Raw genomic sequence first — 22,755 nt, forward strand, 5'->3', positions numbered from 1 at the left:
CCAAGTTGCCACTGTTGGGCCCTTGAGCAAGGCCCTTAACCCTCAACTGCTCAGATGTGTAATGAGATAAAAATGTAAGTCGCTCTGGATAAGAGCATCTGCCAAATGACTAAATGTAAGTAAAGATATAGTAAACTAAACAGAAAATTCAAATTCAAATTTTATTTGTCACATACACAAACATACACAGTACGAAATGTAGTGAAATGCATTATACGACTGCCATTGACCCTAGAAGAGAATTAAAGTTTACAAATAAGAAATAAATATGAATAAAAGAAATACGATAGAAATTAAATAAAAAAATTAAATTAAACTAGGAAAAATAGAACTAAAAATAAAAATAGAAATGTGATGTACAGAAATAGAAATATACTGTACAAATTGAAATATACTGTGCTGTGTGTGCAAATATGCATAGAACATAAAAAAGACATGAAAAACTAAGCATTAAAGAAATAAATATTAAAAATAGATTTCACCCCAAATTCAAATGTCATTAAAAGATTTTTTACAATTATTTTTTATTAGTAGCCCATATACATCCATCCACTCATTATCTACACTCTTTATCCTATGTAGGATCACAGGGATCCTATCCATTGGAACCTTGCCACAAGGCGTGGTACACCGTGAATAGGGTGCCAATTACTTACACACCCAATCAAATGCCAGTCAGCCTACATCGCTTGTCTTTGGACTGTGGGAGGAAACCTGGAGGAACCTCATCAAGCACAGACAGAACATGCAAACGTCACAAACACAGACCAAAGTATGAAATTTAATTCCCCAACCCTTACAATAACCACCATAGCACATGTTATAGCGTTAAATTTACAAATCTCACCTCTAACATTAAGTCACATCTCTGTTTTCTGTCCGAGCATTAGTTAGATAGTCTACACAATTTAGACATGTACGTAGGTGCTCAATTAGTAGAAAGCCTTTCTTTCTTTCTTTCTTTCTTTCTTTCTTTCTTTCTTTCTTTCTTTTTAGATTGCATACAGTATACACTTCTACAGTAAGTAAATACATATGTAAAGTTTTCTTTCTTTCTTTCATTATTTCTTTTTTTCTGTCTTGTATCACATACAGTATACTCTTTTAAGCTTTCTTTCTTTCTTTTTAGATTACATACAGTATACACTTCTAAGTTAATACATATGTAAGGTTTTCTTTCTTTCTTTCTTCCTGTCTCGTATCACTTATACACTTCTAATTAAATATGTGTGTAAAGTTTTCTCTCTTTCTCTCTTTTTTCTTTCTTCTTAGATCACATATACACTTTCAAGCGTTGTAAAGTAAAGTTTTCTTTAACCATGTTTATATAACCATCTACAGCCTCAGCTGGTAAGCCTGTCCTCTGCTCCTACAGTACATGCATTCTTGTACTGTACATTCGCTATAATTGTTAATCTACTCGAGATACCCAATGACACATCTCCTACAATACAAAGTATCAGTTTTTCTTTTCCGTACTCCAGGCCCATGGCCCAAGTCTTTAATGACTGCTTGAGCCAAAACTCATGTTTTACAATGTTAGCGTATTAAATGCGTTCAATTTATGGGTTTGAACTTTGGCTGAAATGCCTTTTTGAAGAAGAAAAAACACACACAAGCAGACAGGCTTGTAATATAATCCCCTGAGTCATTACAGCTCAGGATATTTCCCTGAAGTGAGTCTGATCATTTACGGAGAGTATGTCTAAAGCTGAGGTCATCAACAATTACCCATCCATGCTGCTTGCCACCCTAATAGCCACCGCAGCCCATGAATATAACAGAAATGTATGTGACATTGTTCAACACTGAACATAATCACTGATGTACAGTACTAGCAAATTCATGACATGTAAGTGCATTCAAAGTTTGATGTCAAGATGACACATACAGTATGAATCACCATGTTTAAGTGATGCAGAGATGAAATCCATAACTGTCATTTCAGTATTAGCACAATGTCAAGCATTCATAAAATGTAAATAAAAAAAGGAATAAGTAATGCACTGATAAGAAACATGAAAACAAGAAAACAGATCCAAGTCTGTCTTAGTACCAGAACTGAGCTTGAAAATTTAGTCTTCATGATGGTTTATACTTATTGCAAAAATAAAAAGTGTCACATAGTTCTATGGACAAAAGGGTAACATAATATCTTCATCTTTGTTACCGACAAAAAATAAATAAATCCATTGCAAAATGGCCCAAATGCACTTTATTCTAGTTGCTGCATTTTTTTTTTATGTGCCGGTCATTATTGTATCTTAAGTAATTTTTGGTTAACTATTGTTTTATTGGAAATCTCATTTTCAATAAAACAGTATGTTGTTTGGTCACATTTTTGTCATTTCTCTGTGGTATTTAAAATACCAAGATAATTCAAAAAATGCTATAAAACAGCTTTATTGTTGTCCTTATTAAGCAATATAAAAGTAATGCAATATTATAAAACATCCTTCAAAATGTTGAGGTATGAAGCTTCCTCTGACAGTAACTCTATTATTCCACATATGGTCATGGACAGACTGAAAAAGTTGGAAGATCTTTAATAAAGAAAAAAAAAATATCGATAAGTAAAAAATATAATCTAAACCAGTTAGAGTTCAACACAGACAAACATGGCAAAGAAAAAAAAAAGAAAAAAGGTTTCTGCAGTCTGTCATCTGTCACTGATTAAACAGTGTGTGCTAAGTAACCAAATGTTTGTGGATACATGACCATCTTACCCATATGTGATACCTTCCCCAAACCGTTGATACAATGTTGGAAGCGCACAATTCTGATATATGTCCCTATATGCTGTAGGATTACTATATCACTAAGAACTTTGGAGCTAAAAATAACAAATAACAACATTATAGCAATGCCTGTTTGCAAAAAGTGAGCTCCATGAAGACATGGTTGCCAAGGTTGGAACAGAAGAACTCAACAAACCTGTGCAGAGTCCTGACCTCAACCCCACTGAACACTTTTGGAATGAATAGGAATGCAGACTGCACCCCAGGCCTCCTCATCTGACATAAGTGTCTGACCTTACTAATGCTCTCATGGATGAATGAACACGAATCCAAACAGTCCTGCTCCAAAATCTAGCGAAGAAAGTAGAAGTTGTTCTAACAGCAATGGGGAACTAAATCTGGAATAGGATGCTCATAAAGCACACATGGGTGTCAGATGTCTACTAACTTTTGGCAAGGTAGTGAACTTTTGGTTTATCCTCTAATGGCATTTTTGGGGGGAAAGTATGATAAATTAAATAATTAAATAATCCTCCTCATTTCTGTTTATTACACCTCTTGTGTTTCACATGCACACAAGTGGCAGAGGGATGAGAAATATCAATCAGATGAACATCATATTATTCTACAAATCTACATTACAAGTCTTACGTTGGTTAATGAGAACCAGGCTTCGTGAGATGTTAGAGATTGGCAGTGATGTAAAGATCGGGCTGAAGCTTTGGTGGATTCAGGAACTTCAGTTCATTTCATGTTTTTCTTAAATACAAAAGATCTTGACAAATACAATGCTCAACGCAGAATGTATTGTTATTTATATTAATAAAAGAAAGGTTTTGTCTGCACTTTGGTCAGAAGTCGCTCTTTCAGTGATATCTTAACATTTCATACATTGCAGGACCAGAAACCAATCTCAGAAAAATTTCTGTACCTGCATGAAAGCATGAACCGTTGTCAGTTCTTTGGTATTTGCCGGAAGTTAAACCTGCGCCATGAATGAAATCAAAATGTTGAGTATTAGTGAAGTTATGAGCAGTTATGTGCCAGATTACAAACCAGAAGGCAACAGTGCTAACCACTACACCACCGTGCCGCCATACACCAGCACCAATAGATATTAATTTAAAAAAATCGAAACTGAATATTTTTACTGGGTTTAGTTTGTATTTTCACCGCTGAAATAACAGTGCTGAAGTAGTATAAGTGAATTTTATACTGTAACGCTGGAGTCATTTTAAAACAAAACTTAATCGTTATCCAATCTCCTTTTCCATTTCTCACCTGATTCTCTCTCTCCAAACAGGGAGTGTGTTTGGCTGACGACGGAAGATGTACAACAAGGTGTAAGATAATCAAACTATAAAATAAAATTTTGTTTCTTTGTATTAATAAGTGAGACAGAAGGTTCTGCCATACAGAAAGACAGACATGTACTGTATGTGGGCTTCAACCTGAAATAATGATATCACTGACTACATTAAAGCTGACCGGCCTTTCTTTAGCTTTAACCTGTTTTTAACTGTTTTTACAAACTCTTTAACTGTCATTGACAGGTACTTATGTCTGTAGAACATAAATGCTACATATGACTCTTCTTTACAGGGATCAAAGAGTCTTTGGACTGTCGGAGGAAACCAAAGTACCCAGAGGAATCCCACCAAGCATGGACACTCACTCATCGTCTATACCACTTTATCCTGTATTAAGGGTCGCGGGGGGCCTGAAGCCTATCCCAGGAGGCTAAGGGCACGAGGCGGGGTACATTCTGGACAGGGTGCCAATCAATCGCATGGACAGAACATGCAAATTTCATGTACACAAACTGGAAGCGGGATTAAAACCCTTTCATTATTTTATGTAAGAAACCGGTATTAACTCCCTAAAAAAAAACATTCAGTCTGCCTTGCTAGGTCTGTGAAATCTTCTTGCTCACAATGATCTTTATTACCACTACTTAAAGTATATGAGGAAGAACGAGTGGCATTCAAAGTAAAATTCTTGACACTACCTATCTACTCTGGAATGCTGTGTTTGCCTGGGCTCCTGAGGTTCAAGGACAATCAGAATCAATCCCAACTGTAATGTCTGACTCTGGCACCTTATTGACAGGCCGTGTATGCAAACACACATTCAGGGACCTCAGGGGAGGTAACTTGAGGGGCCTCAGTGTGAATGTTTTAAGATCTGTTGCCAGATGAGTCACACTTCAGTGAGAGTCTTGTAAAAGTTGCTAGCAGGATTGCATATGGCTCTTGACTAGCTCCGTGCAGGGCAATGGATGATATCATAGCAGCGGTTCCATTAGTGGAGAAAAAAAATTTATAAGATACTGTAAACTTTGTTTGTAGTGAGTATTCAGACTGAACACTTATATGGAACTAAAATTATAATTGGATGCAAATAGCGATATGAATATCTGGTGCACTATTTGGTTGACAGGTGATCTGGTGAGGTTACGGTCCTGTGAGATCCTTTTTGTGCAAAAATATTAAGGGTTATGCTGAAAAGAAACAAATCCCCAGTGTTACCTGTCATAAATGATCTGTGATGTTGTGCGACTGTTTTTCCTCCAAAGGCCCTGAGAACCTTGTGAGTATAATTTAATTTAAATTCAATTTGATTTACAATAGCACTTATACCAATGGGCTTTGTCACAAAGCAGCTGTACAGAAATCCCTTTTACGTCCATGTATAATGAGGAAGCCAGAGATGAATGTGGCAAGGGAAATTTCCCTGGTGAATGATATGATAGAATATCAATAAATAAAATATGAATTAGGACCTTTCTGTTTCCACCTGGTTAATGTGATGAAGGTTGCAGTTAAATAACAGTATAATCCTTTCCTTTTTGTAATGAATGTCAATAACAAACCCGTCTATCAATATGACAGGCTGACTTACATTTTATTACTCACTTACTCACTTATTGTCTATAACGCTTTATTCTGTATGCAGGGTCACAAGGAGCCTGGAGCCTATCCCAGGAGACTTAGGGCACGAGGTAGGGTACACCCTGGATAGGGTGCCAATCTATTGTAGGGCACACACATACACACACTCACACGCTCAATTATAATCATTATAATTTGCTTATTAATAAACAGCCTTTGTGTGTGTATGTATAAATATTCATATAAAAATTTATTGCTATACATTATCTATATAAAAATTTATTGCTATACATTATCTATTGATATACGTATATTATATTATGATAATATTAATATTATATTGGTTTAATGTACATCATACTATTTTATATTCCTGAAGTGTTTATTTATATTTTTTATTTGCACATTTGGATGTGCACTTTGTATTATGGCTTTTGTATAGGTTTTTTGTTCATTTAAAAATGACAATCTGTCCTGTTTCAGCTAGTCAGCTATATAGATTTCTTAGTTTGCTAGTTAGTTTTGTTAATTTATGTTTATTTATTAATTTAATTGTATGTAGCAATTTAGTCCTGGAGGAAAGTTGTTTCGTTTCACTGTGTACATAAACTGTATATGATTGAAATAACAATAAAAGCCTACTTGACTTGACTTATATATATTTTTTATATATATTATTTTTATTTTTTATATATTTTTTTATATATATTATTTTTATTTATTTATTTTAAAATAATTTTCTCTCTTTCTCTCTCTCTCTCTCTACATATATATATATATATATATACACACACAATATACTGTATGTTTTACCGTACTGTAGAGATTATTTAAAAACTCTTCTCCCGTGCATTTTTTTAAAACCATTTTTTACACAACCCTTTTTAAAAAAACTATTTCAGTGTTCACTAGAATGTTGTGAAGTTGTAGATAGAGTTTCATTATGTATATTTAATGTAAAATATAAGTTGTATTCTTTCGACACACGCCAGATTAGAGTGTGATACAGATCCTAACTTTTGTTGAACATGTCTGTCTTTAACATGATACATAAAGCTTGACACTTCATATTCAATGTGAAGACAGCCCAGTGCTTGGTATAAACCTGCTCCCGTGTACACCAGGTCCATTTCATTCTGTGTAATATGGCTTTGCTGGAATGATCTCTGTGTTTATGGGGGAGTCTGAGAGCTCAGCTGTCAGCTGGGCCTGGAAAGCTCGGCCACAATCTGCTCAGCTGCTAACAGCAATGAGTGAGTGAGTGAGGACACGGGATAAATATAGACACAGTTTTGGTCGGTACACTCTATACAACACTTTAATTTCACTCGGTGGAACAAAAAGGAGGAGTGGTAGACGCTCTTCTTGCTTCACTCTGACCTTGCTTACTTGGAGCTCAAAGTTTGAATTTTTAAGTGCTAGGAGTCATAGAGAAGATCTGACCACCTCTTTTTTCTGATTGGTCTCTCTCTCTCACTCTCTCTCTCTCTCTTTCTCCCTCTTCTCCTTCTAAGCATGTCAGAGTATCTCTGCTGGCTCACAGAGTTCGAGAGAGGACAAAACACAGACAGGGAGTTAGAGGCAGGAAAGAGGGTTGGAAAGAGTTCTCTTTCTCATGGTGTCTCCTTCTGGGCTGTCCAACTGAAGCAGAGGTTAGACGAAGGACTGGGGATTTCTCGAGGATTTCTTTTGCTTTCTGTAAGCACTTATACTTTGGGACCATAGTTGATAAGGTAAGAAGCTGCTCTTGTTTCTCAGCTTATTTTTGCCATGTGTCATATCCAGCAATGGTATAAGGATTTGTCATGTGAGTTTATAAAACTAGACAAGAGCTTGTGGAAGAGATGATCACTGGACATTTTCATTTTGCAATAGCAGCTCTCTCAAATCCAATGGGATATACACATGTCCTTGATATGTGTTCACAGATTTAGCCTTTCAGCCCTCTTCCTTTCTCTTGTTCATTATTGATTTATGTCTTTGGGAATGATAATCACCAAAACTGTAACATGTGTGCATTGACTCATTGCTGTACTCCTGTGAGTTACTCTCAGAGTCCCACATTTGAGGAAAAGCAATCACTCAAAGGTCCCCGCCTGCAATTCTGAGCTTCACAAAGTCTCTTCTCAGGAAATGCTTCCATACATTGCTTTTATGGATTGCATCTCATAGTAGTGGAAAGCTCAGCATTGCACCCAGGAGAGCTTTCCTTGACAAAGAAATGATACAGGGACACTGTCATAAGTCAGAATTAGACACTGCAGTAAACAATCTCTCAATCTCCTGAAGGATGCTGAAACTTTTAAATCTGTTAGGATTCAATACATTAATATCCAGAAACAGTAATAATGAGTGGACGTCTTAGGGGGATAGTTTAGTAAAAAATATTATGAATAAATATTAATTTGGAATAGTGCTTACTGAACTATCATCTTAAGTTGTCCATTGTGTAAAATGTAATACTTTTATATATATTCATCAAAACAATGATGTTATGGGGGCAGCCATATTGGACAATCATTTTGTCAGAGAGCAAACTTTTGTAAAGCTGGATTTTTTAATGGTATAATATAGAGGAATTCTTTTTTTTTTTTTTTTTTAACATTACTGTATTGTAGACTTGAAAAATACAGACCTACTTTTACAATTTTGCATAAAACTTTAATTTTGCTTAAAGTGCTGTCAATAAATGTTAACTTTATTTAAAGTAGTTATAGACTTAGGCTGTGATTAATCATCATTAATCCTTATTTTAAAATACTCAGATTTGCTTGTATTATGAACATGCAATGTTGAAATAAAGAAACGCATCACAAACTGGTTAAATCAAAGATTATGCCGTTTTCTAATACCTTAAACATTAACATTTAACAAATGTTAAATTAAGATCTTCCAAATCGGGCCGTCACAGCATGCAGTGGCTGGGGAGTATGGGGTGTGGCAACCCACCAATGACAGGGTTCGAACCCAGATCCTCGAATCCAAAAACCAATAACTTTCAGCCTTTGCCACTTGAGCCACCATTTCCATAGATTACATTGAAAATAGCTCACACAGACAACTTTGATTTTACCATAACTTCCATCTAAAACCTTTTTTTATGATTAAACTTGCTGTTCAGCACACCTGGCGAAGTTTCCTTCTTATTATCCATGTTAAATGTGCCATTATCACTCACGCCGGGTAACCGCACTGTGATTATGGAAACCATTAGGGCCAAACTTGACTTTTAAATTTTTTTTTAAGTAATGCGTTAAAATTTCTAGATAAATCATATGCGTTTACTTGTTACTATTACTATTATTACATTAAAATTATTATTTTTTTATGTTTCCCGTACAATTACATATACATTCAGGCATTTGGCACAAGTTCTTTTCCAGAGCGACTTACAAAATTGCTTTGAAGTTGAATTACTACGTACTAAGTACTAAAGTCTTGTCTAAAATGTTTTCTTGCACATTATTTTATCTATTGTCTTGTTCTGTTTGCACGTGCTTGCACTTATGTACTTTACTGTATGTAGTCTAGGGTTCTTTAGCCAAAATAATTAATTAATTAGTCTCATGTAGTTCAGTGTTGTTTTATGTGGTTATATATCGTTTCGTTTTACTATGTCCTGTCCTTACTGTGTATGACAATAAAAGCCACTTTGACTTTTGACCTTTAAAAGTCTCTAAATTCGGCAAGTCTTGTTTTAGCTGATTGACTATATTTGGTTTAAACTGTACCAAGTTTATTTTATTCTGAACCTTTCCTTCAGCCCTTAATAACATAATGAGTTAATAGTAGAAAATGTCTGGTCTTTGATTCTTTATTGAAAAATTCCATGCTAAGGCCACTTGACTAAAACAATACAATATGATTTGCGTAGCATTAAATAACAGCATTCCATCATGTTAAGCTTCAGTATTCATGGCACTTTCCCGGGTCATAGAAAGGTGATTTGAGCTGCTGTGTTTTTCACTTGGCTGACAGCAAGCTATATGCTCAGGATTTACAATAGCAACCATCTTCCTAGTGGACCTTAAAATCCTCATATTTCTGCTAAAAATATAAACATACTGAACAACATAGGATTCTCACATTTCCACACTATCCACTCTTTATTTCTTGTTGGCTTAAACCACTGACCCTCCAATGAACAACCCAGAGCCTCAACCGCCTGAGCCACAACAGCTCTTTTATTTATACATCAGATAAATACAGTTAATTTGGGAGGGTCAGTAACTTTTCTGTTTCATTGTGTATGCTTTTACTGCTCCTATGATGGAAGGCAATACAAGTTTAATTTAAACACCTGACATCTGTCCATAGACTAAATGACAGGCATGTTGCTTGTTGTATTTTTTCCAAAGGTATCTTAATTGCTTCTCTCACCCTCAAAAATAGCTAACACCATGTTTTCTTTTAAACGGTGGCCAGAACCGGCGTCACAGCTGAGAGCTAAATGATAAGCGGCTCAGCCCATGAGATCAGCAGCCTAATTCAGCTCGACTATGTCACCGAGGGAGAGAAACAACAGCAAAGTTACTGCCTGGCCCATAGCAACATAACAGGCAGGATGAAAGTTATATTGCTGTAGGGTTTCTCCTAAATGAATTCTATGATGCAGTAGAAAGCTACAAGACGATTATGTCAAAATATTTTGACAGATCAGAAACTCAGCCGGTGGATTAGTGATTAGCGCTGTCGTCTTGTACCTCCAGGGTCTGGGTTCGAGTTCTGCTTCGGGGTCTGTGTGTATGGAGTCTGCATGTTCTCCCTGTGCTTGGTGGATTTCCTCTAGTTTCATTCAATATACCAAGGCTAACTGGTATTCCCAAATTGCCTGAAGTGTGTGTGCCCTGTGTAAGATTGGTCAAGGGAAGTCTTCTGAGATAGGCTAAAGGCCCCCTGTGACACTTTATACAGGATAAAGCAATATAGACGACGGGGAAGGGAAAAAACTAAAGGAGCTATGCATTTGTAGAAGAAATCTTTAAAATGGAATCAGTGTAAATTAAATAGATTTTTTTTCATGCCTCACATTAACTAAATTTCCAAAAATACATTGTTTGTCTGCTACCTTCATTCAGTCTGCATTTCTTAGAATCCCAGCCACGAAACATGGAATCTTCTTTATATTCTTGTTGTCATAACACAGACACATACTGAAGCTAATCATTCATCAATCACAAGAAAAAAAGGGGCAGATACAGAATGAGGATCTGACGTAACGACGACCTCATCTTTTTTGTTTCTTTAAAAAAAAAAGCTTATTCTTCCGAACATTCTGAAACATTTCAGAAAGGCATCATGGGAATGCTGTAATATCTATTTGATTTAAGATTCTTTCAGATGCTTCTATACTGTAATTCGTAAGATATTTGGAGTGATTCACTGTGAATGTAACCCTTGAGAGCCTGCCTTGAGGAGTAAAGGATAATTCTGAAAAGCCGTCATACAGTAGGTGGTGGAGACATTGGACATATTCAGCATTTGTTCTCTCTCTCTCTCTCTCTCTCTGTCGCTCTGTCTCTCTCTCTCTCTCCTCTGCTCAATCTTTCTCTCCTCGCTCTCTCTCTCTCTCTCTCTCTCTCTCTCTCTCAATGCATTTACTTTATGAGGGAAGTGATCTCATTTCCATCCCAGCAGAAAGGCATTTGAGACCAGGCTGCTGGAGGAGTACATCTGGCCAGTGATGTCACTCTTCTGGACACGGATGCCTCTGTCTGTGGAGATAAACCTCCAAACTTATCACTCCCGTTCACTCATTGATCACACTCACTCGGCCCAAAAACTCTCCTCCCTTTTACATTTAACTCATTTCCAGACCATTAAAGACGTAACATGAACCACTATTCATGTTTCTTGCTTGGTCTGTAATGAAGTACAGTACCTCTGGAGCCTTTCCCCAGCTCAGGCCTGCATTTATGACCTCTATTTTTATACCCACTCTGAAGTTACGGCCCTTTATCCACTGTAGGTGACCTGTAATAGGGTCACGTTCATATGGAGGACGGAGCAAGTAGACTTTGGCAGAAAGTTTCTCTCAGACTGGAGTTATGTTTGTTTTTGGCTTTTCTTTTTACTCCAAGCTCATTAGATTCACCACAGATGCTTCGTATAACAAATTTACTGTGTAAAATGTGATGATCAGTGATGTGTGATTATGGTGGGACACCTGCAGATACAAATTAACAAATACTTTAGCATTTAGAGTTATGTGGTGTTAGATTTAGTATTAGTGTTGTTTATGGGATTCGAATGCATTAATGTTAAAATGCATGAATGAATTCAATCTACGTTATCTATAGCATGTGTATTAACACAGACAATATGTTTGATCTGCTTTCTTGTACTGAAAAAAAAAATAGACAAACATGTTTACACCGAATCTGACGTCTACGAATTTCCTAAATAAATGCTTTTGTGAATTTTAAAAGGTATTTTTAAATTAAGCTATAAATCTGTATAATTCAGTCTTTCTGTGATGAAGAAAAACTTTTAAGAGGAAAGAATTTGTGGTTATGCGTCAGCACTGTATTTGTGTGGATCTGGTTGCACATGGATACCACAAAACCTAAAGAGTAAGGATCCATAATAACTTTTTTACTGTATTGGATAAAACTTCATAAGAAAACTTTTCTAAGACTTCCTCTCAAGTCCATCTGATCCTGTAACCTTAACTATTATAGTGTAACTGTTTTCTTATCTTTATTTTAACTTATTGATGAAATTCTACAGCTGAGCTCATTTTAAATTATATATATATATATATATATCTATAATAGCTACACATGCAGTAGATTGAGATTGGGTGGAAAAAGATACTTGAGAATTCCCTTAGCATTCCAGACAGGCAAACATCAAACCATTTGTCATATGACATCTATGGATGGCTCTCACGTCACGCTGATCCTAAAGATAAATGCTTATTGACGAAAGCACAGAGCAGATGGCTGGGAAGTAATTAGGCTAAAGCTAGATTTATGATCCATCTAGACATTATAACTTGGACTCTGCCAGTGCCAGCTGTGAGGTGCGATGTATTAATAGCAGCCCAAATCGCAAAGTGTCTCATACACACAATGTGAAGTGTGAAACCTGTCCTCAGGGAAGCTAGTGGATTAAGAGAGTAGTAGTTAACATGATTTAAAAGTGTTAGAACAAATCTGATCAAAATTTAGTACTTTATTCAGTTTGTACTAAAACCTTCCTGGTCCTTGATATGACTGATCCTTAAAAATTGATGGAAAAATGTCAGCAATGTGGGGAAGAGACGTTGGAACTGTGCACACAATCATTTACAAACAATACTTCAAAGCGAATGTTATTGTCACACCCCCCGTACAGTCCTGACCTCGCTTCAAGGCTTTTTTTTAATTTTTAATTTTACATGTTTGGGACATTAAAGGAGTTCCTGGGAGGCCAGTGTTTCAGTTGTGAAGCAGACAGTCCGACCATATCTTCAGGATACTGAAAAAACTTTCTACCTCGATGGTATTCAGACTGGGAAGTGCATTAGTGTAGCAGAAGATTATATAGAGAAATAAAGAGAGGTTTTACTGTCAACAGTTCTGTTTGCAAATCAGTTGTCTGTATCAATTCACCCTTTTAATATGTTATACTAACAACCTACACACAGGGTTGTACAGTGGACACTGCCGTTAATGTGTCATCGTCGGTATCCTGGAATTTTCTGTGAGGAAATGTTTATTTAATTATTTTTTTTTTTTAAAGCTGTTAAAGCTGTAAGTTTTTGTGACTCAGGGTGAAGGGCTTCGTGGTTCCTCAGTAATCGTTCAAGCTTTTAAATTGTTTTTTATAAGAGAGAAAAGGAAGATATAGTGGTGAAGTAACGGCAATAATATATATATATATATATATATATATATATATACAAATATTTCACAACATTAAATGGTGAAAGGACAAAACCACAAATAGTTTTTTAAAATAAATTTTGCTGTTAAATCTGTGGATAGGCAAGCTGATGTATCGTAAGATAAATAAAACATTATGAGGAATGATGATTTTGGAAAATAATAAATTCCAGCATGGTAAAGGCTCTCGGCTTCATATTATGCTGCATGGTTGATTATCTTCCTGTAACAGAATGCTTTTTTGTGTTGATCCCTCAAGCAAGATTTCCTAAACGTATCATATATATACACACTACCCGGCCAAAAAAATCTCTAAATCTCTAACACTCTAATATTTTGTTGGACCGCCTTTTGCTTTGCCGTGGCATCTTTTTGAGAAGCTTATGCAATGTCACAACATTTCTTTCCATCCAGAGTCGCATCAAATGCTGTCCAAGTTCTTGTATTGTTGACAAGAGGGTTGGATCACTGCGTAAAGCCTTCTTCAGCACATCACAAATATTCTCAATGGGGTTGAGGTCTGGACTCTGCGGTGGCTAATCCATGTGTGAAAATGATGTCTTGTGTTTCCTGAAACACTGTTTCACAATTTGAGCCAGATGATTCCTTGTCATCTTGGAATTTTACCAGTGCCATAAGGGACAAAAAAAATTATTAATGGAATTAATGGAAAAGCTCTTGGACAATCAATATATTCAGCTGACCTCATTTTTTGGTATGTTATATTACTGAACCTAGAACTGACCAACTGAAGCAACCCCAGATCATAACACTGCCCTCACAGGCTTGTACAGTAGGCACCAGGTATGATGGGTCACATCACTTCTTACCCTGATGCATCCATCACTCTGGAACAGGGTAAATCTGGACACATCAGACCACATGACCTATTTCCAATAGTCTACAGTCTTTATGCTCACTAGGAAATTGAAGCCGTTTTTTTTCCGATTAGCTTCACTGATAAGTGGTTTTCTTAAGACTACACAGCTGTTTAGTCCTGATCCCTTCAGTTCTTTTTGCACTGTGCATGAGAAAATGCTCTTACTTTTACTATTAAACATACCCATGAGTTCTACTGTTGTTTTTTTTTTTTTTTTTACTAAGCTTTTTAAGTCATCTCCCATCATGCCCATTCATGTTTTCCGACTACATTCCGAAGATGATGGTTCACTACTATTCTTCCAGGTTTTAATAATAATAATGTTGGACAGTTCTTAGAGTAACATCTTTGCCACAACCACAGGATATGTTTTTTAAAATGTTTTTTTAAGAAATGAGAAGCTACTTACTCCATCGGTTAGGGTTAAATTGACTAATTCTCCAATGGAAGGTTCTAACCTATTTAATTATTTAAATCCAGTGGGTGACTTTTTAGCATATTATGGTAGTAGTAAAATTTACACGTTATATAAGAATTTGTAGTTTCCATTCTACCTGATGTCCGAAAACCCCAAATGCACAGTTTGATGTCCGAATCCTCCTCATTACCACACACTATTAAGGCTTACCTATAAGCACTTTTTTTTTCTTGTCATTGACCTACTATGTGTGTTGACAGCACAGATCTGTGCTGCTTGGGTTTTATTTAATTAATAGATTAATACAAGTATAAATGTATTAAAACGTTATATTTAATGAGCATTGAAAAACTTACTGTTACACATGTCACATATTTGTATTACACAATGATGACTACAGACACTTTGAAATGCCGATGAAGGAATCAGTCTGTTTTCACCACGAAAATGCGCAATAGCAACCACTGGCTCTCCCATGGGCCATAATACTGGAATTCACTGGGCGGTTATTACTGACTGGAGAGACTAGTGAGCTGCTCTTATCTGGCATTTGTGCTACTATTTCCAAATTTCCCTGTCTGCACATTAGTAACAATGTTGATCTAAACCTTAAAAATAGTCTACATGAAATAAACTTCATTTTTCCTCATTATGTTTATCAGCTTTGACCTTTAACACTTTTCTTTTATAACTGTAGCTGCTTGGGTATAACGTAATTCTAGCATGAAGTGCTTAGTTTATGTCTCACAACTCTTTGTGTATTATTAGGGTCTAATTAAGACATAACCTCATGAGACCTGAGTTAGATCATGTAGTTTATGTATTCTTAACTCGACATGAACTTCCAGGGTCTGGGTTTGATTCCTGCCTTGAAGCCTGTGTGCATGGAGTTTGCATGTTCTCCCCATGCTTGGTGGGTTTCCTCCAGGTGCTCTGGTTTCCTCCCACAGTCCAAAGACCTGCAGATTAGACTAATTGGCATTTCCAAAATTGACGATTGTGTGAGACAATGCGTGAGTGAGAGAGATCTATTCAGGACTGCAAATTGGCATAACAAAACGGTCAAAAAAAAGAAAGAAAGAATAAAACCAAGTAAAACTAAAACAGTTTAGCATGTGCCCATAAATTCTTATATAAACCTAGTGTCACTATGTAAACAGAACAAATCAACAGAAACTTGAGGACATGCACAGCTAAAAGGAGATATGACCTTCTCTCCAAGCCTAGAGGCTAACTGATAAGCCTTAGGCTAATTCGAAAGCTTCTCCAGAAAGAAGCAGTATGGGTCTGTTGACGTTACTATAGCCTTATTTAGTCACATTTCTCCTGAGCTTAATTTTATTCTTAGGAATTTTCTACCAGGACCAGGAAATGTTGATCATGGGGTTTGGAAAGCCTCCAGCACCTGTCACAAACGTATTTTATTGCTGCTAACTAGACACACTCCCAGCTTTGTTTAAGGGGTTGAAAATGGCAAGAATGTCTCCATGTCTTTATACATTACTTGACTGGGAGTCCTTTTTTGTTGTGTCTTCCACATGAGATAAGGAAAAGAAACCATAAAAGATGTGACGTGATCTTAAACTTGGAAAAGGAGGATGGCGTGTGTTAGTATGGACTGGAAGGGAATGGTTGTGGAGAAAATATAAGCAATGATCTGACTGGTTGCTGGCTGAAAGAGGGCAGCAGGTGTTGCCAGCGTGCCCAGGAGAAGCCAAAATACTGTGTCCTCGAGTCTGTTTATGTCCCACAGCAATTGCGTTAGCAATGCATGGCTGGCAAGAGCCGGTCTTTGTGTTCCCAGTTTAGCCCGACTGCCATCCCAATGAGGATTATGTATGTCAGCACACCCAAGCAGATCCGTAGCTATATTTAAATGCTGTGTACTTGTGGTGTTGAACACCCCAGTACCCCAGTAATTTAGGGAATTCATTAACAGAAGAGGAGCAAACATGCACCAGTGCTAAGTATGTTAAGATCTTGACCTCTGGCCTTGTAACATTGCTCACAATTGGCAGCTGGAGTTAAACCAACGTTTTGGCTAATGTTGTTATGTAGATAAGTGATCAAGTAATACTGTTTGGTGTTTCCCAGGAGTACATTAAATATCAAATCTACAAACAGCTGTAGATGACAACCAGGGTTCTGGACATACGCCCTTGGTTCTCTGTCAATCCACTTTGCTTTAATCTTGGAAATGTAAAACTGACCCATATTTTTCAATGATAATTTTACACTTCGGAATTAATTTCTTTTTAATATGTATTTTTCCCAATGTGAATCAAACATCCTTTAAATTTCTGTTCACCCGAGTCACTGGCAATCTTTAAATAATGTCTAAAGACATATCTGTTTCTTAGGTATTTGGGATTAAAAAAATTTTTTTTGACTGATGGCATGTCTAGTCTGTAAACTTGTGACTCAGTGTAAGGATATAGTTGCCAAATGCCATAAATGAAAATGTAGATGTTTGAGTCCAAAAGTGCAAAATGGCCTGTATCTTGATGGGAGTGATTTCATATTTTCTTCTCTTCTATAAATCATAGCGACATGCAATATGTCCTCCCAAAAAAAAAAAAAACTAAAAAGTTTCAGTACCTTTGAACTATTCCCTGTTCATTGGTTTCACATCAAATTGTTGCTTTACACAAGTTGCTTGAATTATAAAATATCAACAAAGTGTAACGACTTCCTCAATTGAAGAAAATTGTGAAACTACATTACATCATGTTTGATATTATCATCATTATAACTCAAAGGTAGCTTTAGATGAATTTTTAGTCTTTGCTAATTATCACTCACTAGCCAGTCTTCCCTTTCATATAACAGTTAACAACTGGATAAAACAAAAGAGAGAGAGTGCATCTTTCATTCTCTATACCGCTTATCCTGTACAGGGTCACAGAAAGCTCAAGAGACTCGAGGCACTAAATGGGGTGCAAATCCATTGCAAGGCACAAGCAGACACAAACAAACACACAACAGGAAATTTGGACTGCCAATTAGCCTCAGACCTACTTTTCATGCCTTTGGATTGTTGGAAGAAACCGGAGCATGCAGAGGAAAACCACCAAACATGGGGAGAGGATTGAAGTGGAATTTGAAGCATCGAGGTGCGAAGCCACAGTGCTAAGCAGTAAGCCACCATGCCCCTAACAACTCAATTACAGTAAACTCCCATTTACACCAAGTCACCCTTATTTCTTAATATTAAAGTAATTATACAGAATACAAATCGGTTGTTTATGTAACAACCTAAGCAGCAACCTCATTTCCCCTCTCATCTGTTTACTAATCACCAGCCTGATCATCTGCATCTGTTTCTCACTGGTTTATGCCTTTAGATGGTTAAGTGGTTTATTATTCTTATAATTTTGCTTATAACTTTTTCAATTGCAACTCCGATCATTGCTGAGCACAGAGCTCTCTTCTGCATGAGTGCACTTACTCTGGACGACAAACATCTCCACCAGACTGTATCCAAGCTCTGCTGCACTTCCACTATCCAGATAAACCAAAAATTGTGAAGTTCCTCAGTGATCCTGTCCAAAACATTTTTTGTTCCTGGCTATTTGCATTTTGGCTTCCCTAAAATAGGCATCTTTCAATAATTTATTCATTTATTTATTCTTTCATCTTCTGTTTTATCCTTTATCCTGATCACAGTCATGGTGGAAATGGATTTTCCTATCCATGGAAAACTGCACATCAAATAGGAATACATCAAAACAGGGGCACATTGTTTTTAAAATTGTCTTAACATTTTCTGATAAGAGTCTGAATATAAAAGTTATATAATGGATTGAATCAAATGTGCTACGTTATAAATTTATGCATTAAATTTTAAACAGGAAACCTTGAGCTGTCATATGAGTTTAATAGACCTTTATGTCAGCACTGATCTGAATTACAGGGATAAACTGAGAATTTGTAACAATTTGTATTAAATGTATCGTTAATTTAAATATTATGGGATAGATAAAAAAACTTAATTGTTACAATGAACTTGAAGTTGATATAACACATATACAAAATAACAGGAAATATCCAGAAAATAGTGCTCCCAAATGTGCTAAATGCAATAAATGTAGTAGTATATTGCGCAATATATGAGCTTGAGCAATTATCCAGACCACACAGGTGGTCTTCGGAAATGCTGTTGTTTAAGTAAACACAACACGCCATATTGCTGTTTTGAGCTGCGGCTTATATAAACTTATGTGATACTCGATCTTTGTGTAAACTGCGCACTGATGTATTATACCCCAAGGATGCCAGACTTCTTTACAAACCAAATCAAGGCAGCACCCACAGGAGTGCTTGGCTGTTCTCCTGTAATGACTATTAATAACCCAAACACTAAACGAGTTGTTACAGATCCACTGAGTCACACGCTGGTTTCATCAGCATCCCACAAATGTGTGAGGCCCTGAGCTTATTGCTCTCAAGCGTTCGTGTGAACTACATTTACCAGAAACGGTCATAAAATAGCCCGCCAAATCACATCCTCCTCCTCCTCCTCCTCCGCCTCGTCCACTTGAGACAGTGTGTAAGGGCGCCGTTAATCATGCATCCACTGGACATTTCCAAGATTTTGACATGTCAGGATGACACTGCTCTCATAATTGTAATAATTTTTTTTATTTTTCCAGTGGTGTCCCTTGTTAATGGGTTTCAGCGAATGAACACAATATTTCAATGGGAGGCCTTTCTACTAACGTGTCTGCATTGTTCAGCATTTTCAGCATCCTCGCATATACGAAATAGAACTGTGGAACCAGAAACACACACAACATCCAAACAAGGCAGGGATCCTACCTCATGGAAATCATGAGTGTGTCTTGGTTTAATAATGGAAACAATGGGTGAGACCCACGTCACACATAGCCTGATCAGACCTCTTAACACTGAAGTGCCAGCAGAATGGGTTTGAAATTCATGATTAGATTAGATTAGTTAGAAGTTTGTGCTCTTATCTTATTTTATCTACCCCAATTAAAATGGCTTTTGTAATTTTAATAAAATGTCTTTTAAACACACATTAAAATGGGAGATTTTGTTATAAAGACATGCAACTAATCGTTAATTACTTAATTTCTGGCTTTTTAGCCTCCAAGATTTCATGAGGTGAAAGTAAAAACAACAAAAATGTTTAGTCACTGACAAAAAGTAATGGGTTATTATTTCCCCTGGAGGTAAAAGCAGGTGTTACCAGAGATGCGGTTTCTAACCTAAAGCTATAAATTATTAATATAATTTTTAATAATTTAAAATTATGTATTATATGTATTATATTATTTTTCTATAATAGCAAATTAAATGGTTTCTGCCTCTCATACCTCTGAGTAGTTTTAAGTTTATTATTGTTTAAAAAAATATATATATGTATATAAATGTTTAATTTCTATACTTAAATAATTTACAGGTGCATTTACTGTAATGTTGTGAAACTTTCCATTATAACCTATGTTATAGAAGCTATAAACAGTCCTTCCCTCATCAGACGTTCTTCAATTTTACCTCTGACTGTTACAAAGCACTAACACTGAAAATTCTCTTTTAAAATGCAAAATCTACTCTTTACGAAAAAAACTAAAAAACATCAAAAAGCCATATTAACCACTACACACAAATTTTTGTCATGTGCTGTTACAGAAAATTAATCAATGCAACCATTATTATTAAATTAACTATTAACCATTTGTAACTAGTTTGGGGTTTATATCACAACCAAATTAGTTGACAGAAATATTGATATTAGAAAATAATAGGGAAGAACTCTTTGTTTTGATATTTCTGATATTGGGACATTTAAGCTATAGCTACTGTATTTACTTTACCAGCATTTCCTAAGGTGGCTTTGTACAGGGTGATTCACTCGTAAGAGGCCCTGAATATTCTGTGATAACTATCACTATGATGAAGCAATCTGAAGCAAAAAAATACGCCACATACTTTGGTGTATTGTAATCGTTTTTATTACATGTAATGCTGGAAGTCATCTCTGTTTTCTGGCAAAAACATTTCGAAGTGGCGCACCATGTTCCTACACATATCAGCAAGGATATCTGGAGGAATAGCAGCGATTTCACATTGCATGTTTTCCTTCAAAACTTCACAGTCAGGAACACAATATTTCTTTCTAAATTTACTCTGACATCACTTAAATAAAATAGTAGGATTGCACTATAAAGAGGTGCAGCTCATTACTGTGCACCAGCATCCTGATGAGAATGACTGAGTAAAGGGGTACAGCGTTAAACGACGTGATGGATGTGGCGCCTCTCTCTCTCTGAGGCATCTGACTCAGGGGCATCTGGCATGTCCGAAGCTCCATATACTAAGGAGCACATTGTACATTGTTTTGTAACACTACCCAGTGTTATAACAAAAAAATTTGGGGCCTCTTTTAAATGAATCACTCTGTATAATTTTCCTGACTTTTTTTTTTTTTTAAACCTTTAGACGTCCAGATACAAAAAAATTATGTAAAAAAAAGTGATGTAAGAGTTGTTATTTTAACTTTGTCACACTTTTTTTTATAGTAACTTTTTCATATGTGCTGCATGTGTTTTTTTTTTAACCCCACATGTTTATTTCATTATCACACGTACATACAGTATTGGCAGGTAGGAAATTCTATTTGTATGAAATGTATTAAAATAAATCATTCTTTTTCATGTGGCCACATTGTTCATGTGAAGTTACATGACAACTGTGAGGTCACATGCAGTTACAGACTGTAACATGCAATTTTTTTGAGCTCGTTTATAATGTATGTGGTAAAGAGATACATCATTGTGTTGATATTTGTAAAAAAACAAAGCGAAAAAAAAATCTGGTAATCATTAAAAAGTAGACTGCAGATCTCTGGATAATAGGACAGAAAAAAAAAATAATGCATAGCCTCACTAGAATTTTTTAAGCATCTTGTTTTAATTGGGAATTAATATGAATGCTGTTAATGTCGAAGTCCAGCTGGTATAAAAATCACTCCCTGTCCCACTGACTGTTGCTCAGGGTCCCTGTGTGAACATAAGCTCAATACTTCACTACCTCGTCGCATCAGGCCTAGAGACAGATTGCGTGGGAGCATGTCTCACCCAGAGCGAATTTCTGGAGTTTAGAGGCTATGAGATCAGGGTCAGGGGTTATATATGACATCATCCGTGAGGCGCAGTGAATATGCTGTTAATCAAAAATCCTTACGTCATTCTTGATCTTATTGGGGATTACATAAAGCTCTGTTTCACATCGGGAGGGGTTTCGCCTCTCTCTTTCTCTCTCTCTCTCTCTTTCTCTCACTCTCTCAGAGGGAAATCCCCCTCACAAATCACTAGTGTCTGGGAACAGGGCTAATGTAGGGTTACTGCAAAAACAAATGAGATGCAGGGTCAGTGCATGAACCTTGGCTTGGGGCTTTGTTTTGTTCAAAACTTATGTACCTGGATTCAGCATGTAAAAGCCAAATGAGTTTGATGAGACTAGGCTGTAAGTTCATTTGTTTTTTTTCTGTAGAAATGTACCCTGGGGTGATAAAGAAGTAAGAAGTAACGAACGGAAAACAGTGGGATGTATTTGGTGCAGGTCCAAAAACATGAAATGAATCATAAACGGGGTCAAAACCCAGGCACACTTTTTTTTTAAAGGATAGGAAGCTAAAATGATTAGTTACACCTGGATTATAAATTAGCAGAAGCAAAATATTTATATTAGCTGTATGTAACATGCAAGAGTTAATAGATCTAGAACTATGTGGTGTAATCAGGAGTTTTAGTGAAAATGTCAAATATATTAAATGTATTCACTCAGCCAGGACATTTCTGAGTTTTTGCCTGGAAGCTAATGTTCTGTATGTATGTAATACAGTAAGTAATGTAAGTCTACCCCACAACATTTTTTTTAAAGATTCATGACAAAATCAATTTGCTTTGTTAATAAATTGTTTTGTGTATCATAA

General features: G+C 36.2%; 1 protein-coding gene across 2 annotated transcripts in view; it reads left to right on the forward strand.

Moving 5' to 3' along the window:
* The first annotated feature begins 7,046 nt into the window (after nt 1-7,046).
* The window catches only part of LOC128515248 (filamin-A-interacting protein 1), a 40,494-nt gene continuing 24,785 nt past the window's right edge, over nt 7,047-22,755 (forward strand). For both annotated transcript variants that reach the window (XM_053489345.1, XM_053489344.1), the window contains exon 1: nt 7,047-7,362. The gene's annotated coding sequence lies outside the window, so the exon portion shown is untranslated. The remainder of the gene's footprint in view (nt 7,363-22,755) is intronic.

This window comes from Clarias gariepinus, chromosome 27 (genome assembly GCF_024256425.1).
Source record: "Clarias gariepinus isolate MV-2021 ecotype Netherlands chromosome 27, CGAR_prim_01v2, whole genome shotgun sequence".
NCBI classification, from domain to species: Eukaryota; Metazoa; Chordata; class Actinopteri; order Siluriformes; family Clariidae; genus Clarias; species Clarias gariepinus.